This window comes from Spermophilus citellus, assembly GCF_964194105.1.
Source record: "Spermophilus citellus genome assembly, chromosome: 1".
Lineage (NCBI taxonomy): Eukaryota > Metazoa > Chordata > Mammalia > Rodentia > Sciuridae > Spermophilus > Spermophilus citellus.
In genome coordinates, this window is record NC_138182.1 from 146,185,822 (window position 1) to 146,212,530 (window position 26,709).

The 26,709-nt window shown below is 43.3% G+C and overlaps 1 long non-coding RNA gene across 1 annotated transcript in view; it reads right to left on the reverse strand.

Moving 5' to 3' along the window:
* Positions 1-1,307: 1,307 nt before the first annotated feature.
* LOC308650946 overlaps positions 1,308-26,709 on the reverse strand; it is a 35,532-nt gene continuing 10,130 nt past the window's right edge. Inside the window, exons 2-3 of the long non-coding RNA XR_014022444.1 lie at positions 11,653-11,768; positions 1,308-2,101 (exon numbers count right to left, since the gene is read on the reverse strand). This is a non-coding gene — a long non-coding RNA (uncharacterized lncRNA). The remainder of the gene's footprint in view (positions 2,102-11,652; positions 11,769-26,709) is intronic.

Consider the following 26,709-nt stretch of genomic DNA (forward strand, 5'->3'; position numbering starts at 1 on the left):
AATAAATAAATAAAATAAAATAAAAAATAAAAAAAAGAATAAAGGAGAAGTGAAGTGCAGTGGTACAACCTTATAATCCCAGTGACTTGAAAGCTAAGGCAGGAGGATTACAAGTTTGAGACCAGCCTCAGTGATTTAGAGGGCCCTAAGCAACTTAGTGAGTTCCTGCCCCAAGATTAAAAAAAAAGGTTTGGGAATGTGACTCAGTGGTAAAGCACCCCTGGGAAGAAGGAGGAACTAAAGGAGAAAGTCAAGAAAATTATATACAAACAAAATGGAAATATCAAAAAAGAGAAAACCAAAAAGGAAAACAAAAGAAATTCCAGAACTGAAAAGTGCACTAACTGAAATGAAAACTGCCAGAAAAGATTTCAAAGAATTCAAAGGAGCATTTAAATTAGCAGAGGAAAGAATATATGAATTTGAATAGTTTGAATACAAACTATTGTGTATGAGGAACAGAAAGAAAAACAATTGAAGAAAAGTGAACAGAGTCTAAGGAACCCAGGGACACCATCAAACAGATCACCATATATATCTCAGGAATCCCAGAAGTAACAATCCCACAGGTTGTTTTCCCAACATAATAGAGGAAGTCTAGCTTTTCTAGCTCATGTAGCTTCAACCTTTCAAGCAAGACCAGTGCAGCAAGTCCCAGTTCTGAAAAAAATCTCTCATATCCTTGGGAAACTGACTTACCATACAAAGCCTCTTTTCTTTATCTCAAAGAGAGAACACCAGCACCCACCTCAAGCAGCAAGATGGTTATTTGCTTATTTTGCTTATTTTGCCATATTGGGGATTGAACACAGGGATGTTCTATGACTGAACTACACAACCAGCCCTTTTTAAAACTTTGTATTTGAATGAATAGCTATAAATACTTCTTAAATATAGAGAGCATCATTTATTGAGGTATTTACTACTAAAAACATTAATCTGGAATTGGCATATTCTTTGTTATAATAAATAGAAAATATTGAACATTTTATAAGATGACATAAGAGTAATGATAAATATTTCATAATGTAATTTGATAAGACAGATTTGAAGCCAAGGTTGTGGTCTGCACTTGCAGCATCAGCTACTTGGGAAGCTGAGGCAGGAGGATAGCTTGGAGCCCTGTCTAGGAATCTCAAAAAAAAAAAAAAAGAAAGAAAGAAAGAAGGCTGGGGATGTGGTTCAAGTGGTAGTGCGCTCCCCTGGCATGCGTGCGGCCCGGGTTCGATCCTCAGCACCACATACCAACAAAGATGTTGTGTCCGCCGAGAACTAAAAAAAATAAATATTAAAAATTCTCTAAAAAAAAAAAGAAAGACAGAAAGAAAAAGAAATAGGTTTGACTCAATTTTTAAATAACACATAGATTGTGAGAGAAAATGTTATCTATGAATTTCAGCCAATGTGTCTTGAAAACACTGGTGGTCTCAAAGGCTAGGCCAGTTTAAGGGCAAAGGACTTGTCATCATTTACCCTCTGCCACTCTTCCGAGGCATGTCTTCCTGCTAAGGACCCATCCTAGATGACTTCTGAGAGCAAGGACAGGATCTACTTCCTAGTGTTTTGTATTAATCATGGTTCTCTGGGGAACAGAACCAACAGATTACATATAATTATAAGATGGGGTGATTTTTTTTTTTTGAGACAGTACCTTGCTATGTTGCCCAGACTGGCCTCAAGTGATCCTCCTATCTCAGACTCCTAAGTAGTTGGCACTATAGGTATGTGCCACCATGCTGTGTCTTAGAGGTGGATTTATTAGATTGCTCACATGATCAGAGGCTGAATAGTCCCATAGTGGTCATCTGTAGGCTGGAAAGCTGGGGAAACCAATCCAAGAAAGTGGAAGCCTCAGAATAAGAGGGACCAATGATGCAGTCCCAGTCCACACCTGGAGTCCTGGGACACTCTGTGGAGTCTCTGGTGCAAGCCCGTGTTCAAAGGCTGAAGAATCTGGAGTCTGATGTCCAAGGTGAGAGCAACAGCAGAAAATGTACTCGTTCCAGAAGGGTTGAAGGGCTGGGGCTGTAGCTCAGTGGCAAAGTGCTTGCCTAGCACTTTTGAGGCACTGGTTTTGATCCTCAGCTCCATCCATCTACAACTAAAAAAAAAGAAGAGTTGAGCATGTGAACTCCAGTATTCCAGTGTCCCCCTTCTGTTTTTTTCTGTTTTCTTTCTGTCCCCCGGCCTATTAGATTTTGCCACCCACATTCAGGGAAGGTCTTTCCAAGTTCACTGACCCATATGCCAATCATTTCTGAAAACACCCTCATAGACACAACACATCTGGAAGTATATTTTACCAATTTTCCAGCCAACCCTCAATTCAGTGAAGTTAACAACTGAAATTTACCATCATATGGCTGAAATTGTCTACCTGTGCTCTTTGCTTTGCTCCTGGAGGATTCCCTCAAGAGCAACGCATTCTCGATAAAAGGGAAGATGGAAAAGGCAAAGCAATTAACCCCATACTACCCCATATATCTGCCTTAGGAACTTAACACAGCCAAATCTCCCGACTTTAGAAAAGTGCATGTAAGAGGGGAAAACAAGAAGCTCTATGGAACTCCTGAGTCACCATCACAATGTGAGACCCAAGACGAGTGTCACTTGGAGAAGAGAGATTATCACCTCAGACGCTGTCCACTGTCTGGGAAGGTCACACCCGTGAGACCCACAGCCGAGGTTTCCACTAACACTCAAGCAAGAGTTTGGAAGCCGTCCCCTCCAGAGGGTCCCCTGTGGCCATCCTCAGCTACCACCTGTGCCACTTGGGTTCCCCTGCCAGCTACAGCTCCTGAGGAAGTGCCAAGTATTCTGGGGGAAACCATCCCCCAGCACCTGGGTCTCCCTGAGGCTGACCTGGGTCATTGGTGGGCCAGCTTCTCTGTCAGGAAGTTCACTCTCCAGTTCATGGTTCAGGTGCTGAAACCGCCAAAGCACTCAGAATTTTCCCAGGCCTTCCGCAGCATGCTCACCTACAACCTGGCTCAGGAAGCTGCAAGGTGGCCATCCCAGAAAAGCCACACCAGGTCCTCATCCTGACCTGAGCAGCCACCACCAGTCCTAGCTTCCAGAGGCTCTAGGACATGCGTAGGCAGGCTCCAGCAGGTGCATTATTTTATATCAAAAGTGCAAACACCAAAAAGGAAGTCAAAGGAGCCTTATTCTTCACTATCTCAGCTACCGATAGGTTTTCTGATATCCCATAAATGCAAACGTCAAGAGGAAAATAGAAACCAGGTGTGGTGGCACATGGCTGGAATCCCAGCTTCTCAGGAAGCAAGGCAGGAGAATTCCACGTTCAAGGCCAAGATCCTGTCTGAAATAAAATTCAAAAAGGACTGGCGATGTTGATGAGTGGTAGAGCATTTGCTTAGCATGTGTAAGGCCCTGGGTTCAATCCCCAGTTATATACACATACAAATGTACACACGTGTGCACACACGCACACACACAGAAAAAAGAAAGACATAAGAAATGTGTGTGTGAGGTGGCAATTCCAAGCAGCCAGTAGCAAAAACAAAACAAAAATTTAGACTTTTCATTTGCAAGAACCACAGTTAAGCAGGACTCAAGTTCAAAGGCCACTTAGGGTCAGCATCTTGGTGCAGAGTTGCTGTCACTGAGCTAAAAAGACAAGACTCTGGACAAGAGTCTTTGGTGGCCCAGATGTGAGATGTGCACACACCATGTGCCAACCCTGGGACTGGCCCAGTACCATCTCTGTTATCTAACTGCTCAAAAATGTCCCTGGGTGAGGGCTGGGGATGTGGCTCAAGCGGTAGCGCGCTTGCCTGGCACGCGTGCGGCCTGGGTTCGATCCTCAGCACCACATACCAACAAAGATGTTGTGTCCGCCGATAACTAAAAAAAAAATAAATATTAAAATTCTCTCTCTCTCTCTTTCTCTCTCTCTCTCTCTCTCACTTTAAAAAAAAAAAATGTCCCTGGGTGAAAGAGGTGGAGGGTCCACAGTGGGTGGACTGGGAGGCTGCCAAGTCATCCCAGAAAGCCACCCAAGTCCCTTTTTCCCAGACAGGATGTTGAGACCTGGTAAAGAAAGGAAAGAGAATGGCCCATAGTAGAGAAACAGATTTGGTAGGTTCTATCCTCCTTCTGCCTAGCCCAGCTGAAATCCCTCTGTACAAACCACAAAGAGCCGGCAGGATAAACCACAAGACAGAATCAGACAGATGTGGCCTGCCTTGACCCTTGAGTAGCTTCAGACACTCAAGTCACTGAACTGCTTAACATTCTTCAGCCACAGCCTGGGAATCAGACCTACCTTGCTTGATGATCACACAGTTAACCTAGGAGTCCAGAGAAGAGGGCCTGCCCCCACACATATGGCTTTCTCTGATGTGCAGCCCTCCCTAGTCTCCCAGACTTCCCTCTCTTGGTCATGTTGGGACAGCCTCTTCCCATATCTGACTGCACCCTGCTCACCATCCAGAGAGCTACCTTTTTTTTTTTTTTTTTTTTTTTTTTGTACTAGGGATTGAACTCAGAGGCACTTGACCACTGAGCCACAAAAGAGCCTCCCTTTTTTTGTATTTTATTTAGAGACAGGGTCTCACTGAGTTGCTTAGCACCTTGCTTTTTGCTGAGGCTGGCTTTGCACTCATGATCCTCCTGCCTTGCTAAGAGCCACAGCCAAGTAATATGATGCATGGCACTTTTGGTTGAAAGGTGATGCCAGCTAGCCATTGAGATGATATGATTATGTTAAGATTTGCATTCATATGGATATTGGACTCCTGCTGTTCACCTCGGCCTGCTACGGGACTCCTGGAGAGTTCCCATTGGTTGGGGAAGTATAGTAGGAGGGAATTCCGGGGGAGGAACTTGTTCTGGGGTTCCGGGAGAGGACTGCGTGGGTGGATCGGCTTCTTCCCGGATGTGTATGGGGTATTGGCGGCATTTTCAAAAATAAAGTGTGTTCCTGCTTGAGTGGCTCGTGACTTTGTGCCAGACTGCGGCACTGCCTCAGCCTCCCAAGCCCCTGGGATTACAGGTGTGCTCCACTGCACCCGGCCTGAGAATTACCTCTTCATTTATTCCACGTGATGGAGTCATGACACTATCAGGTTAAGATATCTTTGGGAGATTAAAGGGTAACACCAGGACTCCAACCTTATTCTGTCTGTCTATAGAAACCATAACACCAAATCAGACATGGACTCTATGATTGTAGATATCTCCTCCATTAGAACAGGAGATAGGGAAGCTAGGGGAATAGTTCAGAGGTAGAGTGCTTACCTAGCATATTGTGAGGCCTTGGGTTTGGTCCCCAGACCCCCAAAAACAAGCAAATGAAAAAAACACTGGGGAGGAGGATCCAGTTTTTGGTCCTATAACTGTAATTTGTAATGCACATGCTATGAAAAGGTTTGATCTGAGGGTTGAGGGTGTAGCTCAGTGATAAGAATATGCTTGACCAGCTTGTGTGAGTGAGGCCCTGGGTTCAATCCCCAGTACAAAAAAAAATAAATAAATAAAAGTCTGCTCTGGGGCAAGTATTTTCCTGTAGGGGGTGCCATCCACTCAGTAAACCACAACAGGCTTGGGTGTGAGGTAGCAGCGGTTTTCATAGCCCATTTGAGTCCCAAATGCTGAGGTGTTATTTGCTGTGTATCTGCTTATTAAAATGTTTGCTTTGCTATAAACTACCTTAGTACCTTAAGCAAGTAACAATTTTCTTTAAAATTATAAAAATACATGCTTCCTACACTGCACACACAACTGTTTCAGATTTGTTACACCACCATATTATGTCTAAAAAAACCTACAATGCAAAGGTCAGGGCTTCTTGGAGGTATCTTTTATTTGTTAAATATTTATTTTTTAGTTATAGGTGGACACAGTATCTTTATTTTATATTTATGTGGTGCTGAGGATCGAACCCAGTGCCTCAAGCATGCTAGGCAAGCACTCTACCTCTGAGCCACAACCCCAGCCCTGGGCAGGTATCTTTTAACCTTACAAATGTCCTTTTGGAGCTGAGTGTAGCTCAGTAGCACAGTGCTTCCCTAGCATGCCCCCAGATTCCAGGTTCAACACACAGAAGCACCCCCCCCCCCACCAAATCTCCTTAATGGTGTAAAGGCAGAGAAGTGAATTCAAAATTAGAAGAGACTCCCTTATTTGTGGATAACATGTTCCAAGAATTCTAGAAGATGCCTGAAAATGTAGATAGTAATGAGCCCTACATATCCTGTGGTTTTTTTTCCCTATACATACATACATACCTCTATGATAAAGTGTGAATTAATCCAGGTGTAGATGCACATGCCTGTAATCATCCCAGTGTCTTAAGAGGCTGAGGCAAGAGGATCACAAGTTCAAAGCCAGCCTTGGCAACCGAGGCCCTAAGCAATTTAGCAATATTCTGTCTCAAAATAAAAATGGGGCAAGTGGGGGAGGGTGCTGGGGTGAGGCTCAGTTGTTTTTGCACCCCTAGTACAAAAAACAAAACAAAACCCATATTGGGCTGTATGTAGGTCAGTGGTAGAGCACTTGCCTAGCATGCTCAAGGTCCTGGGTTAGATCCCCAGCACAGAAAGGAAAAAAAAAAATTCCAAACTATATCAGAAGGTAAACTCAGAGAGGTTCTCTTCTTTTTCCATCTTTTATGTGTCAAGGGAGAAGGGATGTCTCCTGAGACTAGTCCAAGGAATTCCCAGAGGAGAGGATGAACTCTTAATTCAGGACCAGCAGGGTTCTTGGCATATGTGACAGAACAGAATTTCAGCATCAACCATCCAAAACATCAGACAGAGGTTTATTTAGGAAGGTAGATACACATTCAAGGGAAAATGTGGGCTATCTCAAGGGTGAGAAGCCCTGCCTTGGGCCAGGGGTCCGGTATTTACAGAAGAGCTGCATCAGGGGCTGGACTGGAGGTGAATCCAGGGTGGAGCTGCACAGTTTCATGCCAGTTTTCCCTACACTTGCGTATTTCCTTCATTTTACAAGGGCATGGGCAAGGTTTACAACTGTGTTTTCTGCATCTCAATGGGTTGTTGGCATTTCCTTTAAGATTCAGTATTTTTGTCTCTTTATCCTAAATCCCTACATCAGAAGCACCAGGAGCTCTCCTAGGCCCGCTTTTCAGGACTCCAACCTGTGCCTCTTGGACAGAGTCTTCAGCCATACAGGTGCTTGTCTAGTATCAGGTGGGGCCATCAGGGCCCCTGGAACATGCCTCTCCCTCTTACAGATGGAAATGGGACCTCAAACTTCTAGCCACCAGGGCAGGACCAGAAGCCAGGCTTTGAGCCTCAGTCCATGCAGACACTTTGAGGCCTCTCAGGAGTGGGGGTGCTCACCTTCATCCAGCTACTACTTACAAAGCACCAATTCTCCTAACAACATTGTTTGGAATATTCTCCCCAAGGAAGACATAGAGGCATGAAAGCTTAAAAGACTTGATGGGTCTGACTCAAAAGTCCTTTTTTGTTTATTTGTTTGTTTTCCTTTTTTTTTTAAACATTAATTTATTATTTTTGAGAGAGAGAGAGAGAGAGAGAGAGAGAGAGAATTTTAATATTTATTTATTTATTTATTTTTTAGTTCTCGGCGGACACAACATCTTTGTTGGTATGTGGTGCTGAGGATCGAACCCGGGCCGCACGCATGCCAGGCGAGTGCGCTACCGCTTGAGCCACATCCCCAGCCCTGTTTTCATTTTTTTTGAAGGGGATGGGCATCAGGGACTGAACTCAGGGGCACTCAACCACTGAGCCACATCCCCAGCCCCATTTTGTATTTTATTTAGAAACAGGAGCTCACTGAGTTGCTTAAACCCTCGCCATTGAGGAGGCTGGCTTTGAACTTGCCTCTTGCCTCAGCCTCTAGTGCAGCTGGGATCACAGGCGTGCACCACTGAACAGGGCCCCCAAGCGTTTTTAATGCACCTAGTTTATACCTCTGAGAATGTACATGGATGTGGAGAGGGTGTTACGGAACAGACCTTCATTCCTTCTCCATTTTAGCCCTTTAAATTTTAGGCATACTCCTGTTATCCTAGTGACTCGAGAGGCTGAGGCAGGAGAAACACAAGTTCAAAACCAGCCTCGGCAAAGTAATAAGACCCTGTCTCAAAAAAAATAAAATAAAGCTGGGCAGAGCCTGGTGCACATGCCTATAATCCCTGTGTCTCTGAAGGCTGATGCAGGAGAATCTCAAGTTCAAGGCCAAATTCAGCAATTTGGTCAGGACCTAAGCAATTTAGTAAGACCCCATCTCAAAAAATAAAAAGGACTGTGGATATGGCTCAGTGATTAATCACAGGGTTCAATCCCCAATCCCCCCTCAAAAAAAAGTAGTAGAGGCATAAATGGGGTGACATATCAAGTGCTTGGAATGCTTGGAACAGAACTTAACACAAAGGAACCTAACACACATGAAGTGTGTTAACAATTATTATCATTATAACTACTGATACCCCACATAGCAGTGAACCTACATGTCGTCTTGTGCTCTCTTTACCACTTGCTAATCATATCTTTCCTAAAAAATGATAAAGCAAAAAGGATCCTGGATGTGGGGACCTTTGAGGCTTGTATAACAGTGACCCACTTTATGCTTTGACTATAGCCCTTGCTGCTCTGCCACTGCAACTTATTTTTTTTTAATTGTAGTTGGACACAATACCTTTATTTTATTTATTTTTACTTGGTGCTGAGGATCGAACCCAGGGCCTCACAATGCTAGGCAAGCACTCTACTGCTGAGTAGACTCCACTAGTTCGCTGGAGTCAAGGGCCAGTGCATCTATCTTTGATTAGACCTAGAATATTCATTCACTGAATGTTCAAAAATAATTCTATGCCAGGCATCATACAGCCCTGCAACTTATTTTTAAAATGGACAAGTTTCTTTCTTTTCCTCTCCCCCTGCTCCTACCTAATGTCTCTCCTCCCTAATCTCAGGAGAAACAGGATTAACTTTCTTCTGTATCCTAGGCAGTGTTATCTGTCCCCAAGTATACACCCACTAAAGGAAGGAAGTCATCCAGACTTTGGGGATGTCACCAGAAGATCTCAGAAATAACTGCCTCCCAAATTCACAAGTGAATTACAACTCCAGCAGAGAACAGGTGGAATGAACCCTCTGAGTCACCTCTTTAAAAGCCCCCTGTTCCTACTAATGGGCAGAATCACAGCCTCTAGGACAGAGGCAAAGCAATAAATGTTCTTTTTCCTTTTTCTCAAAACCATGTCCTCATTATTGGATTGGCATCAGGGACAAGGACTAAGCTTCTGGCAACACTAGGTCTCAGTTCTTTCTCACTGTGTTTTATTCTGGTGAAGTCACATAACCTCTATTGGCCTCTGCTTCCACATCTGTAAAATGAAGCTAATGAGTCCCACTTCTCAGGGTTGTGATAAGGATCAGATGAGGCAATGTCTGCAAAAGCTCTAAGTAAACTGGGAAGAGAGGCTTTAAGAAAAAGAATGATGACAGTTATCACTGGAGGAAATTCCAGGGAAGCCACTATCTTGCTGGAGTCAAGGGCCAGTGCTTCTATCTTTGATTAGATCTAGAATATACATTCACTGAATGTTCAACAGATAATTCTATGCCAGGCATCATCATACAGTTACTGCAAAGATGAAGTCCTAACCCTAAAAGTAAAGGTAGTGGAGTATGTTTGTAGTGTCTACTTACACTGGTTCCCTTTGGGCTTTGCGCCCAGCCACTTCATTGCAGGTGGACCCTTCTCGCCCTTGCCACGCCCTCAGAATTCCTTCCCTACTCTGTCCATTCCCTCTCCCTGTTGCCTGATTGACCCACCTTCCTGTAACACTTCATTCTCTAATTCATTGATATACCTCATAACATCGCTTAGTCAGTTAATACCAGGTGTATTCTGGAAACAAAACAGACCCAAATCCCTGCCTTCATGGGTCTTACAGTCTAGTAAAAATATAGGCTTCAGCTGGGAACAGTCACACATGCCCGAAATCCCAGAGACTTATGAGGCTGAGGCAGGAGGATTACAAATTCAAGGCTGGCCTCAACAACTTAGTGACACCCTGTCTCAAAATAAAAAAATAAAAATAAAAAGAGCTGGGGAAGTGGGTCAGTGGTAGAGTGTCCCTGGGTTCAATCTTGGCCTTTATAAAAGTTTGAGTTGGCTCTGCACCCTTTCAGCCCCTTCCCTGTTTTGTCAGGAATGAAGGCTCCCTTGGGCTCCTGGTGAGTCACCTCCCAACACACTAGATGCCTTTGGTTGATTTTTCAGTCTGAAAACTCCTCTTCTAAGTTAGAGGCAACAGAAAGTCTTCCCCACTGGAAAACGTAGGGGAGAAAAGGTGGTGTCTTTTCTGTACCCACCTCAAGGTTCAAGCTGAGGCCCCCTAAACAGAAGGCAAAGAGAGAATTTGAAATGAAGACCCTGTGCCTTCTTATGCTAAGTTTCTAGTGAAGGAGAAAAGTTCTGCAAGTAGCCGGTATATTTCTGAAGAAGAATGCTAAGGAGGAAGGACTGGTCAGTTGTGGAGAAATGTGATTGGAAGATAATAAGGTGTGATCTAATGGCAATAAGCTGGGGTCCAGGATTTGTTCAGGTTCTTCTCTGGGTTCCTGTCTTCAGAAATATGGGCATTCCTATTTTCCAGGTGTAGGGAGGCCCCTCTGCAATGGGGGTCTTATGATCACAGGAGAAGAGACATCTCTGGAGAAGGGTCCATGGGGTTCCCAGAGGAGAGGGGGAGTTTAATTCAGGACCAGCTGGGTTCTTGGCATATGTGACAGAAAAGAATTTCAGCATGAGCCAGAGAAAGGCATAGACAGAGGTGAGGTTCATTTAGGAAGGTAGATACACATTCAAGGGAGAACGCTGGCTGTCTCGAGTGAGAAGCAGCCCTGACTTGGGCTTGGGGTCTAATATTTATAGAAATGCTGTTTCAGGGGCTGGACTGGAGGTGGATCCAGGGTGGAGCTGCACAATTTCCCGATGTTTTCCTGTGCTTGAGTATTTCCCTCCTTTGACAAGGGCACGGGCCAAAAAGGGCATGATGCTCAAGATTTACAACTGTGTTTTCCTCATCTCAATGGCTCGTGGGCATTTCCTTTAAGAGTCAGTATTTCTCTCTCTCTTTATCCTAAATTCCTATCTCATTATGACCTACTTACAAGGAAAGTCAGAAAATTCTTTGGTGGCTTCTTTGCGGAAAAAGATGGGAGAAAGTCAGAGATGCCTTCCTGCCTGTGTCCTTTTCTCAAATGCCAAGCAGCCATATTTTGTAACAGTGTGTCCTAAACCCCTGCTGGGAGTCTACAGCCATTCCACCCTAAATGCATCTGATCTCATCTAAAACCCTGCTGGGGAACCTGTCCTCAGCAGCCCAGGTCAGGGCCCCTCATCCCCATGACACACTTTTTACACTCACCTGAGGTCTCCCAAAGGTCATTTTCCTGTTTCTCCAGCATCTACCCAGCAGACGCTCAGCCGTGGTGTGTGTGTGTGCTTGTGTTCTGAGAAAAGCTGGTAAGGAACAGAAATGGTTTTGTGGTTTGCCAGAGTAGGGAAGCAGGTAGCATATTTCCGTTAGGGAGATATGAGAAAGGGTGTCCTGGAGGATGTACATGTGCCCTGGTCCTGGATGAATGAGTCAGCTGTGACCACAGGAAGGAGACTCACCTGCTTGGGCTGCTATAGTTTGGGTATGGGATGTCCTCCAAAGGCCTCTGTATTAAATGCTTGGTCCTCAGCCCATGGAGCTTTTGGGAGGTGGTGGAGCATTTAGAAGACTGAACCTAGTAGGAAGAAGTTAGGTGATTGAGGACATAGTCTAGAAGGGGATATTGGAACCCTGATCCCTCATCTCTCTGTCTCTCTTTGCTTCCCAGATGTCATGTGGTGAAGATTCCTCCTCTACCACATAATTCCACCATGATGTACTGCCTCTAGCAATAGGACCAAACAATCATGGACTGAAACCTCTGAAACCATGAGCCCAAATAAACCTTTCCTCCTTTTAAGTTGATTATCTCAGGTATTTTGTCACAGCAACAGAAAGCTGGCTAACACATGGGCAGAGGAAGCAGAGAGGCTGGCTATTGCAGAGACAGAGAGGCCAGATCCATGAGATTTGCTAAGAAGCCATTCAGTGGCCCCTGAGCTTGGAGAAAAGGTGACAAAAGGAAAGGAATGGGGAGAGAAAGTGGCAGAGAGGAGGTGTGACCTGAGCAGGAAAAGCCTTGAATGTCAAGGTGGGGACTCTGACCTCAGCCAGTCAGGTGTCAGAAGCTCTTACTCAGCAAGGACAGGTTTTGGTAGATGCATGAGGCCCGGTAGACAGAGAGATGGTGGGTAGATTAAGTGGTAGATTAGGCTTAGAGCAGCCATAGCTTCAGATTGTTTTTTTTTTGTTGTTGTTTGTTTGTTTGTTTGTTTTTGTTTTGTTTAGTTTTGATTGGTGCTAGGAATTGATCCCAGGGATGCTTTTATCACTGAACCACAACTCTAGTCCATTTTTTGGGGGGGAGGGAGGTTTACCCAGGTTGCTTTACCACTGAACTATATCCCCAGACCTTTTTATTTTTCATTTTAAGACAGGATCTCACTAAGTTGCTTAAGTCCTCATTAAATTGCTGAGGCTGGCCTTGAATTTGCCACCCTCCCACCTCAGCTTCCTGAGTCACTGGGATTACACGCATGTACCACCATACTTGGCTTCATGATGTTTTATAGAAAAGCCCAAAATTCAGTCTTTATAGTTATATTTCCTTAGTAAAAACACCTCCATCAAATAAATATGTATTCTAGTCTTCAGTTTGCACCTGCTGGAGGCCAAATCAGAGATGTGCATTAGGTTGATGATAACGCTGGTGACTGATGAGGAAAATGGCCTGGGAAGGGCCAGAGCAGGAGCAGCCAGACCCCAGGGAGGGGGCTGCAGTTTCACAGGTGAGCCTGAGGATGGGTGGGAATGAAAAGGAGGGGAGAGCAGGGAGGAGTAAGATTGCCAGACAAAACAGGCAACGTCCAGTTAAATTGGAATTTCAGGTAAACAACAAAATTTTTCAGCATTAAACATTACTTAAACACTATTACACAGTATTTAAGCAGTATTAAAAAATAATCATGGGTCGGAGTTGTGGCTCAGTGGTAGAGCACTTGCCTAGCATGCGAGAGGCACTGGGTTTGATCCCCAGTACCCCATAAAAATAAACAAATAAAATAAAGGTATTGTGTTCATCTATAATTTTAAAATATTTAAAAAAATAATCAGAGGCTGAACATGGTGTCACACACCTGTAATCCCAGCAACTCAGGAAGCTGAAGCAGGCGGATCACGAGTTGGAAGCCAGCCTGGGCAACTGAGTGAGACCCTGACTCAAAATAAGAAAAATCAGCCGGACGCAGTGGCACATGCCTGTAACCCCAGCATCTTGGGAGGCTGAGGCAAGATGATCACATGTTCAAAGCCAGTCTCAGCAAAAGTGGGGTGCTAAGCAAGTCAGTGAGACCCTGTCTCTAAATAAAACATAAAAAAGGGCTGGGGAATGTGGCTCAGTGGTTAAGCACCCTGGGTTCAATCCCTGTTACCCCCCCACCAAAGAAAATAAAAGAAAGGAAAAAAAATTAAAGTGTTGGGGATGTAGCTCCGTGGTAAAGGAGCCCTGGGTTCAAAAAACCACGAAAGAAAGAAAGAAAGAAAAGAAAAGAAAAAAGAAAGAAAGAAAGAAAGAAAGAAAGAGAAAGAGAGAAAGAGAAAGAAAAGAAATAATAATTGGAGGCTGAGTGAGGTTCCCAATACCTGTAATGCTAATGACTTGAGAGGCTGGAGGATCCCAAATTCAAGGCCAGGCTGAGCAATTTAGCTGAGACCCTGCCTCAAAAAGTAAAGGGCTGGGGGTATATCTCAGTGGTAGAGCACCCCTGGGTTCAATCTCTGGTATGGGCCAGGGAGGGGGATTGTTTATTTGAAAATGCAATTTGTATTTGTCTGGTATTTGCATTTGTTAAATCTGGCCACCCCAATGTAGAAATGATGTGGCCATGAAATTGAGACCACTTGACACAGAACTGAAAAGGTGGGCAGTGGGGGGTTCATAAACCTCGGGAGTGGGATGGAGGGCAGGGCAGGGCAGGGCAGGGCAGCAACGCCTCTCCAGGGTAGCTGTCAGGTCAGCTTGGCTCTCTATAAAGCCTGACCCAGACAGGTGCAGCCATCCAGGACAAAAGATCCAGGTGAATCATATAGGTCTCCACCCTGCTTCCAACCCCTAGTTCATTCTCTGTAGGGTGACCCTCAGGCTGGACTCAAGGACAAGCAGGAGACCCGGGGAACCTGGACAGGAGCAAGATTGGTTCCTGTCCTTTTTTGGGGCTTCTTCTCTCTAGCACAGCCAAGTTTCACGACCCCACATTTTCTCAGTCCTCTGCCTCTGTAGAGTGCTGCTCTGCCACTGCAACTTACTTTTAAAATGCACAAGTTTCTTTCTCTTCCTCTCCCCCTGCTCCTACCTAATCTCTCCCCTCCCTAATCTCAGGGGAAACAGGATTACCTTTCTTCCTCATCCTAGGCAGAGTTATCTGTCCCCAGTACACACCCACCAAAGGAAGGAAGTCATCCAGACTTTGGGGATGGCTCCAGAAGGTCTCAGAAATGACTGTCCCAAATTCACAAGTGAATTACAACTTCCACAGAGAACAGGTGGAATGTAGCCTTTAAGTCACCTCTTTAAAATCCCCCTATTCCTGCTAATGGGCAGAACCACAGCTTCTGGGACACAGGTGACCCCTGTGTTTCTCCTTAACTAGCAAAGCAATAAACCTTCTTTTCCCTTTTTTCTCAAAACTGTGTGCTCATCATTGGGTTGGCTTTGGGAACAAGGACGGCAACACCTCTACAACAACCAGGATGGTGCAGCAGCACGTGGTGGAGACCCATCTGAGGTCTCATCTGGAACCGCCCACCAGGAGGAAGCTGAGGTTGCAGGATGGATAGGGTGAGCCGGTGGACTCCCGCGGGAGTTCACACCTATTTCCTCCTTTTCTGCCTGCTACTTCCTAGGGTGTTACCGGCTCCTCATTCTCCTTTACCTGTTTCATATCTGGCAAACCTTCCAGCCCTGACCTTTTGTTTTACCCCGTTTTAACTCCCAAGATACACTGACCTGCTGTATTCACTCTCTCATGCCTGCCCCCTCCATCTCTCTCCCTTCTCCTTTCTCCTGGTTACCTTTCCGCCCCACCCCAATACCTGTTGTTCCTCAGCTACTCTTTTCTTCCTCTCTCTTCATTTCTGTCTTATTCACAAACTGGCTCAAAAATTTCTCCTGAATTCCCCAAGAAATGCATAAAAATGCTCACCCCAACACCTCAAAGTAAAAACAACCATAGCAGAATCTGCACGAGGTAAAAATCTCAATTGCCTTAAAAGTGCCAAAAAAGCCAAATCCTCTTGACAAAATTTAGGTCTGCAAAACGTGATCTAGGAGATTGGGCTTGATAAAAATCATGGCTGCAAAGGAAATGAACACTGGGCTGGGGCTGTAGCTCAGTGGCAGAGCGCTTGCCTAGCACACATGAGGCACTGGGTTTGATCCTCAACACCACATAAAAATAAATGAAATGAAGGTATTATGTCCACTTATAAAAATATTTTTTAAAAAGGAAATGAGGGCTGGGGATGTGGCTCAAGCGGTAGCGCGCTCGCCTGGCATGCGTGCGGCCCGGGTTCGATTCTCAGCACCACATACCAACAAAGATGTTGTGTCCGCGGAGAACTAAAAAATAAATATTAAAATTCTCTCTCTCTCTTTCTCTCTCTCCCTCTCTCACTCTCTCTTTTAAAAATAAAAAATAAAAATAAAAAGGAAATGAGTGGTAGCGCGCTCGCCTAGCATGCATGAGGCACTGGGTTCAATTCTCAGCACCACTATACAAATAAAATAAAGATATTGTGTCCACCTAAAGCTAAAAAAAAAAAAAAGAAAATTAAAAAAAAGGAAATGAAAACTGATTAATAAAGAAATCCATTGGGAGGGGCAAGGAGGGAGGATGGGAATGGGAAAGACAGTAGAATAAATCGGACATGACTTTCCTATGTTCATATATGAACACATGACTGGTATAACTGCACATCATGTACAACCACAAGAATGGGAAGTTATACTTCATGTATACATGATATGTCAAAATATATTCTACTGTCAGGTATAACTAAAAGGAATAAATAAAAAAAAAAAAAGAAAAGAAAAAAGCTGCATACGACTGTAATTCCAGCAGTTTGGGGGACTGAGATAGGAGGATTGTGAGTTCAAAGCCAGCCTCAGCAACTATGAGGTATTTAGCAGCTCAGTGAGACCCTATCTCTAATAAAATACAAAATAGGGCTGGTGATGTGACTCTGTGGATGAGTGCCCCTGAGTTCAATCCCTGGTACTCAAACAGCAACAAAAAAAATCCATTTTGTTTAAAAGATTGAGGGCTGGGGGTGTGGCTCAGTGGTGGAGGGCTTGCTCAACATGCAAAGGCCCTGGGTTCCACCCCCAGCACACCTAAATAAATTAAATAAATAAATATTAGATTGAATAAAATTAAAGTTGAAAAGTGATATCTAGGGGAATAAGTTTGGCAAAATAAAATTTAAACACAAAAATATACAAAGATAAATGATTTGACAATGCTATATTTAAATTTTTATGATGAAATTAATTTGCCTTTATGCAACTTATTTCAAAAGTGCTTTATTGACAAAAAAATAAATATTGGCAAAAGTTCTAATTAAAATATTTTATTCAAGTTGGGTGTGATAGCAGACAATTGTAAATCTAGCAACTTGGGAGGCTGAGGCAGAAGGATTGCAAGTTTGAGGCCAGTCTGGGCAATTTAGCAAACTCTGTCTCAAAATGAAATATAAAAAAGGAATGGTGATGTAGCTCAGGGATAAAGAGCTCCTGGGTTCAATCCCAGCACAAAAAAAGAAAAAGACAAATGAAGGGGCTGGAGTTGTAGCTCAGTGGTAGAGTGCTTACCTCACATATGGTGGATACTGGGTTTGATCCTCAGCACCACATAAAAAAATAAAATAAAGGCATTGTGTCCATCTACAACTAAAAAAAAATATATTAAAAAAAAGACAAATGAAGTCAAAGTGCCAACCTAGAGAGGAATTATTATGCTAAGGTCCATGGGAAGACAGAATTCCAAAGAGATGAGCCTGGAAGCTTTTGCAACTACAAAGAAGTGAAGAACAGGCCAAGATCACTTTTGGTGGCTTTATATGACTAGAGACAAAAATTAAGAGTCCAGGGGCTGGGGATGTGGCTCAAGCGGTAGCGCGCTCGCCTGGCATGCGTGCGGCACGGGTTCGATCCTCAGCACCACATACCAACAAAGATGTTGTGTCCGCCGAGAACTAAAAAATAAATATTAAAAAATTCTCTCTCTCTCCTCTCTCACTCTTTCTTTTAAAAAAAAAAAAAAATTAAGAGTCCAGGTCTGCAGAGAGTTGGGGACTGATAAGCCAACTCCCACACTAGACTCAGCTCCCAAATGATTGTGCCCCAGGAGTGAAAGTGAACTGAAAATAAACTAGTCCTTAGCTGAGCTGTAGTCAAGGCTTTGAGTCATCCAGGTGCTCCAGAAAACATCATGCCCTAAGTATGAACCAAGATGATCTCAGTTTGTTAATCCCTCCAGGCGCCTGGAAAGTGAAATAAAAAAAAATTCTCTTCAGTGAACAACAAAATCACCCTGTTTCAAATTATTTCTACAAATAATATCACAATATTTAACACACACACACAAAAAAAAATAACCAGACACATAAGGTAATAAGATTCCTTCAGTTAAAACCACCAGAAATGGGGCTGGGGATGTGGCTCAAGCGGTAGCGCGCTCGCCTGGCATGCGTGCGGCCCGGGTTCGATCCTCAGCACCACATACCAACAAAGATGTTGTGTCCGCTGAGAACTAAAAAATAAATATTAAAAATTCTCTTTAAAAAAAAAAAAAAAAAAAAAACCACCAGAAATATCAGTCAGCCATAATAGAGCCAGAGGAACTCCAGGGTATAAGAAAAATCATACTTACAGTGTTCAAGAAACGAGGGCTAGTGCCAGCATGCCTGTAATCCAGTGGCTCAGGAGGCTGAGGCAGGAGGATCATGAGTTCAAAGCCAGCTTCACCAACTTAGTGAGGCCTTAAGCAACTCAGTTAGACCCTGTCTCAAAATAAAATAATAAGATGGGGATGTGGCTCAGTGATTAAGCATCCCTGGATTCAATGTCAAAATTGAAAGATTCAACAGGGAACTGGAGACTCCATAAAATTATATAGCATGTGTGAAAAGGGAATAAATAGGAAGTCTATAAAAATTCTAACTAAAGCCGGGCATGGTCATGCACTCCTAAAATCCCAGCTATTCGGAAAGTAGAGGCAGAAGGATAACAAATTCAGGCCAGCCTGAAGAATTTTATGGACCCTGTGTCAAAATTTAAAAAAAAAGAAAAGAAAAGATGGGGTGTGCTGGGGATGTAGCTCAGAGGTAGAGCACTTCTGGGTTCACTCCTCAGTACAACAATCAATCAAACAAGCTAGAATCATAAACCCAGTGGATTCATTTAATAGATTTGGTTGTTGTTGAGGTACTGGGGGTAGAACCCAGGGGTGCTCTACCACTGAGCTACATCCTGAGCCCTTTTTATTTTTTATTTTGATACAGAGACTTGCTTCATTTCCCAGGCTGGCCTCCAACTTGCAATCTTCATGCCTTGGCATCCTGAGTTGATGGGATCACAGGTGTGTGCCACCCCAGCTGGCAGGTTTAACAACATGGCTAAAGAATGAATTGGAGAAGTGGAAGGTGGGTCAGAAGAAATGATCCAGAAAGAAGTATGGAAAGACAAAAGGATGAGGTCTGCAAAAGAAAAGTTTACAGATCTAGAAGCCATAATAAGAAGAGTTTACATATGTTTGGTTTTTTAAAAAATATTTATTTTTAGGTGTAGATGGACATAACACAATGCCTTTATTTTTATGTGATGCTGAGGATCAAACCTGGGTCCCACTGCTTGGTAGGCAAGCGCTCTACCGCTGAGCCACAATCCTAGCCCCAAGTTTATATATGTGTAAATTGCAGTTCCAGAAGAAGAGGAGAGAGATGAGAACAAAGGCAATAGTCTAAAAGAAAATGGTTGAGAATTTTCCAGAATGGTTGGAAGATATTGATCTTATAGATTTGAGAACTCAAATTTCTCCAAATAAAAGAAAAGAAATACACCATCATGGTGAAAATGTAGAAAAATCAAAGACAAAAAGAACAATCTTACCAAAGCAGACAGAGGAAAACAATAGATTGTAAAGCTGGTTATTTACTTCTTATCTCTCAGCCCAGGCTCCTGCAATCTGCTCAGTGCTGCAGGGGCTAGGGTCTGCAGACCACCTTTCCCAGAACCCCTTGCCAGCTGACTTCCTGTTAGGTTCTGCTCACTGGAGGCATGAAAGGGAGATCAACTGGCAGGAGAAAGGGATTCCTTCCTGTCTCTACATCCTGTTGGCTTCACTTCAAGAGTCTCCAGCTTCTTTCAGTTCTCCCAGCACCAGCCTGACAAGGTTTTCCACGCTGGTAGGGACTCACTTATGGTCCAGCCCCAGCTCGGGTCCTCCTCCAAGATCTTAGGTCCTGTTAGCCTTAGTTCTTCCCTTTCATCCTCCCAAGCCTAGGGGTGGCAGCTGTTTCCTGTAATTACTAATATATGGGTAACTTCAGCACCCTCTCTGGATTTTTCAGCCTTCTAGCATCCGGATAAACAACCCACTGTGTGGATATCCCTTTTGTTTGAAAAAACTAAAATGGTTCATAATTTCCCGAGTACTGTAAAAAATGATACAGAACTCTTCAAAGGACCATAGTGTGGTAGGTTGTATTATTGTTCCCAATTATTTGGTGTCAATGCCTGTGGGACATAACTTAGATCTGCAAAACCTGATCCCCAGGCTGGGGATGTGGCTCAAGCGGTAGCGCACTCGCCTGGCATTCGTGCGGCCTGGGTTCGATCCTCAGCACCACATACCAACAAAGATGTTGTGTCCACCGAAAACTAAAAAATAAATATTGAAAATTCTCTCTCTCTCTCTCTCCCTCCTCTCTCTCTTAAAAAAAAAACAAAACAAAAAAAAAAAAAACAACAACAACAAAGAAAAACCTGATCCCACTCTGCTGACATCAGACTTGGCTAATGACATGTGAGGGTAAGTGATGTCTGCTGCCAAAAGTTTTAAGAATCATCACAGCTCCTTTTTCCCTTCTGCCAGGAGACTGTCCCAGGTAGGAGCCGCAGCCACCGGCACAAGACATGAAAAGTGGGCCTGAGATAAACGGTTGTTCCAAGCCAAGGAAACTTAGGATGTTACATGAGCAACACAAAACCTGACAGATTCACAGAATTGGAGTATGTCTGATTCCTCAATCAGCCAGCAGATAGGTAGAACATAGCTTAAATGTACTAGAGGCAATTACTGTCCAAAAAAAAGCCAGGTGCAGTGGCGCATTCCTGTAATCTCAACTACTTGGGAGGTTGAGGCAGGAGAATCGCAAGTTTGAACCCAGCTTGGACAACTCAGCAAGACTCTATCTCAAAATAAAAACAAAAAGGGCTGGGGATAGAGCTCCGTGGTAGAGTACACCTGGGTTAAATCTCCAGTACTGTGATAAATAAATAAAGATAAAAGACAGATAAGACAAGGAATGGCAAAAGTTAAAAGGATGTGAAATAGAGCCAGGTATGTGTGGCACATACCTGTAATCCCAGCAGCTTGGGAGGATGAGGCAGGAGGATTGTAAGTTTTGTTTTTGTTTTTGTTTTGTGGTGCTGGGACTTGAACCCTGGGCCTACACACATGTTAGGCAAGCACTCCACCATTGATCTACATCCCCAGCCCAGGAGGATTTGTAAGCTTGAGGTCAGCCTTAGTAACTTGGCAAGACTGTAAGTCTCAAACTCAAAAATAAAACAGGCTGTGGATGTACTTCAGTGGTTAAGCACCCCAGGTTCAATCCTCAGTACCAAAAAAAAAAAAAAAAGAAAGAAAGAAAAAAGATGTGAAATAATGTACCACATAGACATTAACCGTTAGACAAATTAATACTTTTATAGCTAATTATCAGACAGAAAGAACTTTAATAAGTTAAACACACACACACACACACACACACACAGGAGACAAAGCAGGTCATAATAATAGATGTTCTAGTTGCTAAGATGTAGCATTTCTAAATTTGTAGTCACCTATTAACACGGTCTTAAAACATAAATAAGGGAAATTTTCTGTATGCCCCCATGTTAAAATACTGAGAAAGCAAGCCAGTTGAAGGTCGTAAAAAGAAAATAAACATGATTGGATTCAAGTTTTAGAGACACCTTGGCTTCCCTGTAGAAAATGGACTAAAGAGTGGAGGGTAATAAGCAAGGGGGCAAGTTAACTGGTCCTTTTTTTTTTTTTTTTTTTTGAGTCTAGGGATTGACCCCAGGAGTTGTATCACTAAACCACATGCTCAACTTTTTTTTTTTTTTTAATTTTGAAACAGGATCTCCCTAAGTTGTTGAGGCTGGTCTCAAGTGTCAGATCCTCCTACCTCAGCCTCCAGAGTCGCTGAGAATCATTACTGGCAAGTGCCGTTGCACTGGGCAAGTAAGCTGGTTGTTGTAGGAGGGTGGTGGAATATACTGGGACTGCAGAGGTGTAAAGAAGTTGGTGGATGTAAGCCATAGTTGGACATGGATCTACAGAACTTGCTAATGGATTATATGGGAAGGGTACCAGATGAAGTAAGGAAAGAAAGTGATACTGCTCCTGTGTGTGGGTGTCGTGGACAATGACAGCATGTCATCAACAAGGACGTTCAGGTTTGACGGGGGATGGTGAGCATTCTGTTTAAGACTTATTAAGTTAAGAAGCTTAGTGAACAACCAAGTGGGGATGGCCAACAGGTTGCCTTTGTTGACTAAGAAAGTGAACTCGCTTCCCCAGGGGACAGATACAGTGAAATTCAGTATTGAGTTTTAGTCTGTTCTGCTGAACAGCTTTGGAGAGGGAACAAATGGGCTTCCCTGTAGCTTCCATTGCCCTGGATGTGTTCTCATGTGGCTCACAGGTTGGCTCCCATCTGTCTAGACACCTGGAGGCAGGAGTCATGTCCCTCACTTCCACCCCCACACGGCCTCTTCCGCTGCCCGCATGGCTCTAGCTCCCTTTCTCTTTTCTCATGGGACACTTTCTAGTCCCCTCACTGTCCTGGCCTATTTTAATTTCAGAGCCTCTTCTAGCTTGAAGACTTGAATTATCAGAAGGGTCAGCCAGAAAACAGATTTTAAACAAATCACCATTTATGATCTACACACATCTCAGTCTTTCTCTCACCTCCCTACCATTTGTGGCTGGAACAGTATCATTGCCATCACCTGTAACCACCATCCTGTCTCATCCCAGGCCATCAAGAACCTGTTGAGTTCTGGCACTGTTGGTCTCCACACACACACACACACACACACACACACACACACACACACACACGTTTCATGGATTCCTCATAACCCTGTGAGTTAGAACTTGTGTTAATAAGCTTTTTTGCTGCTCAACTAAAAGACCTGATCAGAACAATTGCAGAGAGGGAAAAGTTTATTTGGGGGCTCATGGTTTCAGAGGTCTCACTCCATACATAGTCGGCTCTGTTCCTCAGGGCTCCAGGTGAGGCAGAACATCATGGTGGATGTGTGGCAGAGGGAAGTGGCTCACGTGATGATCAGAAAGCAAAGAGAGACCCCACTCTCCAGATACAAAATATATGCCCCCAATGCCCACCTCCTCCAGCCACACCCTACCCACCTTCAGTTACCACTCAGTTAATCCCTATCAGGGGATTCATTCACTGCTTGGGTTAAGACTCTCAACCCAGTTATTTCTCTTCTGAAACCTCCTGGCATTGTCTCACATGTGAGCTTCTGGGAAACACTTCACATCCAAGCCATAAGAGAACTCATCACCTCATTTTAGAGGTGAGTAAACTGAGGCCAAGGATCACATGCTATATATAAATTCCACAGCTGGGATGTGAACGCAGAACAAACTAATTTAAGAGTCCCCATCCCACTCAATATTCTCACCCCATAACTTTGGTTCCAATACATACCTATATTTTCTTTCAGGACTCAAAGTGGAAACCAGGCACTGAAATTCTCCTCAGATTCAGGGAACTCTAACTAAACTGTCCAGCTATGACTGACTTCAGGAAGGACAAGGGCAAGGTACTGGGAAAGAACAGAGAGCAACTTGGAAAAGACTGATATATTAGTCAACTTTTCATTACTATGACAAAATACCTGAGGTAGGTTACTTCAAAGAGGTTTATTTAGCTCACAGTTTTTGGCATTTCTGGAAGTCCAGACAACATTGTGCAAATTCTTATTAGAATTCCCCCGCTTGGTTACTTCTGGGAGAGCCTGTTTCTGTATTTATGGACTCTTTACTTATAAAGCCACCAGAAGCAGGACAGTAATTCCAGTCACTCACTTGTAAACCCAGTGAAGATGAGGCAGGAGGAAGGCAAGTTTGAGGCTAGCCTCAACGACTTAGTGAGACCCTCAACAACTTGACAAGACCCTGTCTCAAAAAATAAAAATGACTGAGGATATAACTTGGTGGTAAATTGCCCCTGGGTTCAATACCCAGTACCAAAATGAATAAAGAAAGAAAGAAAGAAAAAAAGAAAGAAAGTTACCAGGATTCAATCATGGGGCCTCACCTTAATCACCTAATTTAATTTAATCACCTCCAAAAGCCCCATTTCTAAATAGCATAGACAAATCAAGTTTCTACCCTCTTAATATCATTAACTAAATAAGACTGTGGGGATTAAGCTCCTGTGTGAGTTTGGAAGCAGGGCGGACAAACCACAGTCAAAACATGACAACTGTCATTTCTTATGTTGGGGAGTGGCCCAAGCCAGTGTAATTTATTGGTAACACTTGGAAGGAACCAGTCTGGACCGGCTGGGCAGACTGAACCTCCAAGTTCCTGCAGATGATCTCTGGGTTCCCTGCCAGGACAGCAGGTGGACCAGTAAGGTCTATATGGATTAGAAGCACTGCTCTCCCTAAGTGTCTTCTCCTGCACTCAGGGGCCCCTCCTCAGGGGTTTGATAAATGACATGTTACTAGGATGCTTGTCAAGGCATGAGAAGGCAGAACCACAAACAGCAGCAAAGTAATGACAGAGGAGCCCCTTTCCCCAGGTGGGGCTGCCCTGCCCTGGGCTCACCCTCTCAGCATGAGAATCTTTCATCTGAGACAGCCTCTCTCAGCCAGGCTGGAGTGGCAGTCCTCAGGGACACCTAAGCTGTGGATAGACGGATTTGTCCCTTCCTCCCCATGTTTTCCTCCCCCCAACCAAGATTTGTTTTTTTTTTTTTTAAAGAGAGAGTGAGAGATGCGGGGGGGCGGGGAAAGAGAGAGAGAATTTTAATATTTATTTTTTAGTTTTTGGCGGACACAACATCTTTGTTTGTATGTGGTGCTGAGGATCGAACCTGGGCCGCTACTGCTTGAGCCACATCCCCAGCCCCGATTTGGTTGTTTTTGATTTCTTTAAAAAATTGAGTTTGGCCAGGTGTGATGGCACATGCCTATAATTCTAGCAGCTCGGGAGGGAGGTGGAGGCATGAAGATTGTGAGTTCAAAGCCAGCCTCAGCAAAAGTGAGGCACTAAGTAACTCAGTGAGACCCTGTCTCCAAATAAAATACAAAATAGGACTGGGGATGTGGCTCAGTGGTTGAGTGCCCCTGAGTTCAATCCCAGTACCCCTCCCCCAAAAATTGAGTGTCCTTTTTAATTGTACATATAAATATAAATTGTGCATATCAATCATGTGTACAGTGAATAATGATCCGGGTGACTGGTATATCCATCACTTTGAATATTCATAATTTCTTTGTCTTGGGAACACTTAAAATCCTCTCTACTAGCTATTTCAAAATATTAAGCCAGGTGTGGTGAAATACATCTGTAGTCCCAGCTACTTGGGAGGCTGAGGCAGGTGGATTGCTTTGGAGACCTGGAGTTTGAGGTCAGTGTGATCAACATCTCATGTCAAAAATAAAACAAAAACTTTGAAATATGCAAATTAATGTTGTCAAACAGAGTAATTCTACTGTGCTAGAAAATATTAGAATATTCCTATCCAAGATGGGTATAGTGGCGCATCCCTGTAATCCCAGCAGGCTTGGGAGGCTGAGGCAGGAGGATCACAAGTTCAAAGCCAGCCTCAGCAACTTAGCAAGACCTTGTCTCAAAATAAAAAATAAAAAGGGTTGGGGATGTGATTCAGTGGTTAAGCACACCTGGGTTCAATCCCTGGTTCCAAAAAAAATATTCCAATCCAACTATACACCCTGTTCACACCCTCTCTAGTCTTTGGTAATTACTACTCTACTGTTCATTGTATGAGATCAATGTTTTTAGCTTCCACATAAGGGAGAACATGCAGTATTTGTCTTTCTATGCCTTACTTATTTCACTTAACATGATGTCCTCCAAGCTCATCCATGTTGCCACAAATGACAAGATTTCATTATGTTTTGTGTCTAAATAATACTGCATATTAACAAATATACATATATTCTACTCTTTTGCCAATGATTTTGTAATTTTAGATTTTTATTGAGTTTTTAAAAAACTTATATTGATGTATAACATACAGAAAAGTGCCCAAGCATAAATATACATAAACATATGGCTCAATGAATTATCACAAACTGAATACATCCTTATAATCAGCCCCCAGGACAAGTTCCCACAAACACTTCCTTTTGCATAGCTGGTGGGAATGTAAATTGGTACAACCTTTAAGAAAGTGAATTCAGGGGCTGGGGTTGTGGCTCAGAGGTAGTGCGCTCGCCTAGCACACGTGAGGCACTGAGTTCGATCCTCAGCACCACGTAAAAATAAAATAAAGATATTGTGTTCACCTAAAACTAAAAAAAAAAAAATTTAAAAGAAGGTGAATTTAGCCATCACTACCCATTAGAGTCTTATAAGTGTATGAACTGATGCAGGTACAAGTTTTCCTTTGTCCTATTGTTATTACAGCACCAAAAGAGTGAACACAAAAAAGGTAAGACTGGAAATGAAGTTTCATTTAGACTGCACGAATAAGTTTTCATGATCTCTTGCACTGCATGATCAAAGTTAATTAATTAATTAATTACCTTTTTATTTATATATGACAGCAGAATGCATTACAATTCTTATTACACATATAGAGCACAATTTTTCATATCTCTAGTTGTATACAAAGTATATTCACACCATTCGTGTCTTCATACATGTACTTTGGATAATAATGATCATCACATTCCACCATCATTTCTAACTCTATGCCCCCTCCCTTCTCCTCCCACCCCTCTGCCCTATCTAGAGTTCATCTATTCCTCCCATGCTCCCTCTCCCTACCCCACTATGAATCAGCCTCCTTATATCAGAGAAAACATTTGGCATTTGTTTTTTTTGGGATTGGCTAACTTCACTTAGCATTATCTCCTCTAACTCCATCCATTTACCTGCAAATGCCATGATTTTATTCTCTTTTATTGCTGAGTAATATTCCATTACAGTTAATAATTTATATATGTGTGTGTGTGTGTGTGTGTGTGTGTGTGTGTGTATGTGTGTATCTGGGATTAAACT